Below are 7,385 nucleotides of genomic sequence, written 5' to 3'. Positions count from 1 at the left end.
TAGGGGTGAGGGTGGGGTAAAAAAATTGAATTGAAAAGTAAACTTTAAATTTTTTTAATTTTTTTTTGGGGGGTTGGTTTGAGGGTAGGGACAAAATAAATTGAATTTTTCAACAAAAAATAATTGTAATTTAAAGTTGGAAGAGAGTTTTGGAAAATGTTTTCCTTAAGTTTTGAAGGAAAGTTATTTTCCTTAAATTTGAGGAAAATGAGTTGATTTGGAAAACATTTTCCAAAACATTTAATCCAACCAAACATGAGAAAATTGGAAAACATTTTCTCCTTCATACCAAACACACCCTTAATATGCAGGCATGTTCATCAAATTAGTACAACCTTCATGTATCAGTTTGGAGTCGGTCACTCCACCAATTTTCAGCATTTAGAATCTAGAATCAAGAGAATGAAAAACATATATTTATGTCGTTGGAGTATTTTAGTCATACATGTGATCATGATTTAAGAGGATGACTCCACTAGACACAACTCGACAGATAGATTCAAGATACTCCTAATCCTAAGATATGATATCAAGTTTGTCACACTTCAAACCTGACCCTGACACAATAAGCGCAATGCTCTAAAAAATCACATTGGAAGCACCTTAGAGATATGACAGTCACGCGATTTCTCTACTAATTACTTAGGGTTATTAGCCAATTTATGCATCATTAAGACAAATTACTAAAAGAAATAATAATATAAATATAAAGCAAAAGTTATGATATATAAATCAACTTAGCGAAATAGTATGTCTCATATGGAAAGCAATAATGACTCATTTAGTAACCACGACACAACATCTATCCATGAGGCCTCTATTAAAGATTAATTTCTAACTCCAGACGAAACTCAAAAATTTAATAAAGCAGAAAAGTAGGGAGTCTCATGAGTAAGAATGTGGGCTCACCAATAGTTTATCTGATGCAAGTCCCTCCTAAGCAATGCAATCCTTAGAAATCTGCTCCTCTCCTATACCTAACATATCACCAAACACACTGGTGGTATGCCTGAGTATTGGGTACTCACTGAGTGCCTTGGGACAGAAATTCATCTAAAATAATACATGCAACTTATTGTAAAACAATTAAAATTCAATGATAGAGTAAATCATGAAACTTACTAAAATCGTCGGTGATGAAATTTTTTATCAATTTCAAGTCATTTTATTCAAAAGTCTTGTCAAACTATTTAAGGCATAAATTGAGTCAAATAGCTCAACAATCATGTCAAATAGAGGACTTATCAATAAGTAAACACAACTCAAGGAAAAAATAAATCAATATGGTGTCATACTTTAAGGCGAATCAAGTCAATCAGGTGCCACACTTCCAAGAGAATCAAGTCGGGAGAGTCATACTTTTAAGAATTCTTGTTTCATCGGGGTAATTAACCCGAAGAGGTAAATCTCTCTATGTACTGACACAAGTTGATTGAAGGTGATTCATTAAGATCTATAACGCTTATTTGTCCTCTAGAATAACACAACTTGCCCATAGGACAAACACAAATGATTGAAAATGACTCACTAGTTTAATTCTTTCAAAACCATCGTCTCATAAATAAAGGTATATCAAATCATTTCTCAAGTTTGAAATCATGTTTAAAGCGATTAAGTTATGTCTTAAGTCGATAGTTATAGAACATGCCTGCACGTAGTCTCCAGTTCATCAGGGATGGTTATGTTAAATCCACTTTGCGCAATAACATATATATCAGATTAGGATAATGATTAAAAGGAAATACATACATAAATCTCATGATTACAAATTCAATCAAATACCTCATAATCTGATCAAGTTAGCAAGTACTTGAGGCAACCTAAAAGTTAGAATTATAGAGAGGCCAAACCCAATTGTCTTCCCCAGGGAAGAGGTAATATTGTCAACTTTACAAAACAAAAGACCAACAATAATCATATCATATAGACTTAACAACTGGAAAAGGTCATAATTGATAGATGATGGCCTTTCTCCTTCATGAACTGGAAAAGGTCATTACTGAGCGAACTAATACTAATACCAATGTCGCTCGTATGATGAAGATGTTTGTCATGTTTCTCACAATGATCCCAAAGGATGACACTAGTAAATCTGAAGAATATCTCCTAATATTTGTTCACTCCTTTGATCCTGCGGCTCTGGTAAAGCTCTATGCGCCTCTTACTATATTAACAAACAAGCTGCTCATGGATGCATTTGTAAATTTGTAGATTCATCTAAGACACTTTTCCCCTACCCTGTAACCGTATATAGGCAGTGTGCTTCTATATTGTTAGAGTTTTGTAAGCTTCTGAGAGGGGTTGTTGGTGTTTATGATGTTTAAAATGTTTTGACATTGCAGAATGCTTTTCCATTTGTTCACGCCTTGGAAACAAGGTAATCACGTGCTTTAGAATAGAGTGTGTGATCAACTGAGTTTATGCGGTTATCAGGCAGTAATGTGTGTGAGTTTCTCATGTTTATGCATCCCCTAATTTGCCTACAGCTAGTAGTTGTACTGTACTTCAAGCATCAGCACATATACCTTCATCAGATTTTGAAAATCTGTAATTAGTTTACTTCTTCCATATCTCTGTGTATGTGTTAACATAGAAAAAATCTCCCCTCGTCCAATACGCCATGTAAAGCAACTCTCAGCTATCAACGGTGAATGTAGTGGCAGTAGCTCAGTCTGCTGAGTACCCCTACAATCATCTCTTTGAGCAGCAGAAAGAACAGATGGGGATATTCTGGACCTACCAGATCTAGGAAATTGAGCAGCTTAGCGATTTCAAGAACCACCATCAAGACTTACAGCAGTGATGTCGTTCTTCTGCAGAGTCCGTCACTTGTTTTCCTCAGCATGATACCAGGAATGAATGGTGAGATCAAGAATGAAGAGCTCACAAGTTTTGGCAGACAAAATGGTTCTTCAATGGAGATCATGCAGATATCCTTGTCAGCTTTTATGATCTTCTGGATGCTCGATTCCTGGCGTTGGTAGGCTAAGAACATCTGCAACTGCTCAAGGAGATGGTTGGAGGGGTATTCAGTGGACTGAGCCGCTGCCACTACATTCACCACCGATTGCTGAGAGTTGTTTCCGTTGCGTTTAGGATGAGGGGCGATTTTTTCTATGTCGACACAGACACAAAGAAATGGAAAAAGACTAATAAAGTTGTGATTAATATATACAGAGAGAAAAAAACTAATTGCTGATTTTCTAACAATATAGGAACACACTGCCTATATACGATACGGGGTTGAGGAAAGTGTCTTACTTTAATCTATATATTGACAAATGCATCCATGAAGACTTGTTTGCTAAATATAGAAGGAGACATATAAACCTTTACCAGAGCAACAGGAATAGAGGAATTTACAAATACTAGAAGATTTCCATAGACCTACTTGTGTCATCCTTTGGGGTCGTTGTGAGAAACATGCTAAGCATCTTGGTCATATGAGTGATATTTGTATTAATCATTGCAGTTGCATAGGTCATGAATAAGCGAGTCCAATTCATTCATCAGCCTCCACGTGTGAGGATAACACATGCTTCATATTTTATCACCTTGTTTCAGATGCCGTTGCTAAGATAGTAAGAGGATAGAAAATACCAAACATGTCTGAGGGGTCAAAGCTATTTGATTCAGCAATATTTCAAGCATGAAAAGCACATACCAATCCTTGAAACTCAGATAGTTCGAGAGCTCATAGTAAATGTATGCGGCAGAGCCATAACCAGTGCCAGAGTTATTTCATTAACTGCAGAAGGGCAACCACACATAACGTCCTGCAGAATAGAGACAACAATAGGTCCTAGCAGCAGAAAATCAGATTAACAAGTTCATGCCCGGACTAATGCAATGTGTTTAAGGTTATTGAACAACACAGGGAATAGGGTCAACATACTTGACTATGATTTTCAAACAAGACAATATATAGAACTTCAACACCTGAACTTACTTTCTCTGACCATAGCACTGAATCCAGAAGTGGACCCACACTATGGAGAAGGGGTGCACGTGCACCCGGTAACTTTTGAAAAAATCATATGTATATATGTATATCTATTTTGAAAAATTGGTAGAAATTAGGATATACTTAATAGTGCACCCATGATAAACATAAAAGTGCCCTTGTGCTACTGGTACAAGCTGTATATACCACCCTTGAGACCAGGGTTCAAATCCACATGGACTTAACATTCACAAATAACATGATCAACGACGCTACAACAAGAAATAGTTGATTCATCAAATCATTCAAGTAACGCATACCACCAAGAATCTCTAAGATATCATCTACAGTGTTTAACATGTAATCCCGATCTAAACAGGAACCATCCCAGTATTTAAATACAAATCGAGGCCACTCACGGACAAACATGTAACAATCACATTAAGAAGAAGTAAACATGATTCTCTCATGAAACCACATACAAAAGGATAATAAAAAATGTACAAGGCGTGCTACCCAAGCCAACCATTAGTAATTTGTACTCGCGTGGTACCCAAGCCAACCATATAGCGTGGTACGTACCCGAGCCAACCATGGGAATATCCTGTACCAAAAGTGGTACTCGAGCCAACCATTAATCTCACACACACAACCAAAATCACAATGAAATACAAACACACTTGTAAAAACAAGTAAACTAAACACCTTCATCGCATGAGATAGTCAATAATTCATCACTTCACATTAAGCCCATATAATTCCCCCAACATGCATTATACAAGTTTCACTATAGAGATAGTCAGAATGCATACATAAATAAACTTGGGAAACAACAACCATCACTTACACCCGGACACTCTTTCCAGATAGTTTTCCACTTGGAACCCGATTACACACCACTCACTTTCCCTCAACATCCCACCCAAAATCATCACAAGGTTAACATTAGTTAATCAAATTCGTTATCATCTTAAACCATAACTAACTCCATATTAAGTCATACAGACTCCATGATCGAAGTCTTATACATGTAATTCCGACAATTTACAAGGTATAAAGTAAATGAAGATAGATTTAGCTACTCATTTAAAACCTAGCCTATATGGATGCAAATTAACCACTGAAGAACTCTGAACACGACGCTCCGTAGGGGAGAATCCTCAAGGTCATAGACCAAAAAATTGTGGGTATGACCCACCTTGCACTAGAATCCCTCCTCTCCCCTGTCCCCAAAATTAGAGCAGTTTTTTTTGAGGATTTTTTAAGTAACCTTCGTCTGTTTTACCACTAAAGAGAAAGAGAGAAATTAAAAAAAATTGTGTTTCTGAGTTTCTGCCCCGCTGACCCTGCTATAGCGGCCATCACGCCGCCATAGCGGGAAAGTTCCCACTATGGAGGGATGACATCAGTCGGAGTCTTATTTTCAAATTCTTAGATTTTTTTTATGTCATCCCAATTTTAAATTGGCACGTCGTATTACAAGAATTCTCGAGACTCCGCACAAGATGTCTTTTGAATAACGATGGCTCAGGTTGTTACAAGCACACTCCCTATATATAGTTATGGGTTGGGGAAAAGTGTCTTACATAAATCTATAAATTGACAAATGCATCCATGAGCAACTTGTTTTCAAATATAAAAGGAAATATATAAATCTTTGTCAGAGCCCCTGAAAATAGAAGTGTAAATAAATACTAGGAGATGCAGTTGCATAGGTCATGAATACGTGAGTTTAATTCATTTACCAGTCTTGACGTGTTGAGGATGGTGTCTGCTTCACATTTTCCCAAAGAGTTGCAGGGTGTCGGCGTTTTGGATATCACTCTCTAATATCATTTGGAGAAAATGAAGGTGTATCCCACCATAGAGTAATCGATGCTCCATAGATGATACTCTGAAGGTCAATTGGATTGATCGAATTTCAGTGATTCGTTGGATTCTCTGATGACATGATGCAACTAGTCGATGGAATCACCTTAAAGGACTAGGGTTTCTCCGCCGTAAAACATATACACAAAGAATTGAATAAAGTTGACATATAAAGAAAGATGGTTTCGTCTTTTTGCACCCTCACGTCGACGGTATAAGCATCGAACTTGTGTTTGATGTTGTGTGATGGTGTAACTGATACGCCATTGGAAGTTGAGAGAAGAAAGAGTTGTTTGAGGTTGAGATCTAATGTGTTTAAGGCAATGATATGTTGTGGAGTCTCCAATTAGGGAGTCAACAACATTATTTTTTAAAACTAGTGAAATTTCTAGCCTTCCCTTCCCCATCCCCTCCTGACTTGCCTACTAAGTCTCCCCTATTACCCAATGTCCCTTCCTCCCTCTGCCTTCATGCGTGCAAAATCTAATGCAAAATCCTCCTCCTCATGAGTCGTGTAGGAAAATACAATGATAAAAGTATTTAAGGCCTATTATATATATCATCGTATAATTGGATTCAAATATAATTGACACGTAGTAATCGTGCGAAGACCAGATAAAATGGCACTTGTGGCCTAAACATAAACTTTATAAGAGGCCTTACTTCATTTTTTTTGAAAAAATAAATAAATTCCTCACGTCTTTTAAAGTGGTTTTTTAACTTTTTGAGCTAAAAGTTAGTAATCGTCTTTTTTCTTGATATGATTATTTCTCTAATAATTCTTTTACTATTCACAATATATCTATTAAATATTTCTTAAAACATTATCTTAGGATCTCATTCTTAATTGTATTTAAATTCATTTCTCTTTTTTATTTTAGTTTTGCGTAATGTTATTCATATTTTCTAATTAATGAATTTGAATTCTAATAAATAATTAAAAGATAGTATATACCTATATGTGAATATATATATATATAATATAAGTTACCAATGCCAAAATTTTAAAATAGAATAATAAGTTAAAACTATAAACTTATTGCTAGAAGTTGATAATTTTATTTTAAAATAAAATTTTACTGCTTGAATTTGCTTACTACAATGTAGAGTTGTCAAAAACGGTCAACCCAGCCCACCCGGTCCAAGCCTCGTGGGCCAAGAAATTTGATGAGCTAGGGCGGGCCGGCCCTTCATTTGAAAGGGCCTGAAAATGCTCAACCCAACTGTCACGACCCAAGCCTACACCCTGGACGTGGCCGGCACTCGAGAACCATTGCTGGTCCCCAAGTGAACCCTCATCCTGGCTGACTACAAGCGGAAAACTGATTCAAGCATACAAAGCTTAAAAAACTGAATAAAATTCATGAAACTGAAATACAAAGGTTTAACTCAACTGAAAAACTCTGAATAATAAAAGATATTCAACTCGCCCCAAAATTGGCAACTTAAGTCTTTAAAACATTTAACAAAATAAATGAATAATACAGACCTTTCAACTATACTGACTATCTATGAAGACTCTAACTGATAACGATGGAAGTTGGGACAAGACCCACGACATCCTGACTAAACT

At 36.3% G+C, this 7,385-nt stretch overlaps 1 long non-coding RNA gene across 1 annotated transcript; it reads right to left on the bottom strand.

Moving 5' to 3' along the window:
* Nucleotides 1-1,703: 1,703 nt before the first annotated feature.
* On the bottom strand, nt 1,704-6,303 carry LOC107057880 (uncharacterized). The gene is made up of 2 exons (XR_001471613.1): nt 5,689-6,303; nt 1,704-3,776 (listed from the first exon to the last, which is right to left on the bottom strand). It is a non-coding gene; the product is annotated as an uncharacterized lncRNA (long non-coding RNA).
* Between the last annotated feature and the right edge of the window lie 1,082 nt (nt 6,304-7,385).

The sequence above is a fragment of the Solanum tuberosum genome, unplaced genomic scaffold (assembly GCF_000226075.1).
Source record: "Solanum tuberosum cultivar DM 1-3 516 R44 unplaced genomic scaffold, SolTub_3.0 scf00398, whole genome shotgun sequence".
NCBI classification, from domain to species: Eukaryota; Viridiplantae; Streptophyta; class Magnoliopsida; order Solanales; family Solanaceae; genus Solanum; species Solanum tuberosum.
This window is presented reverse-complemented; position numbering and strand designations above follow the sequence as displayed.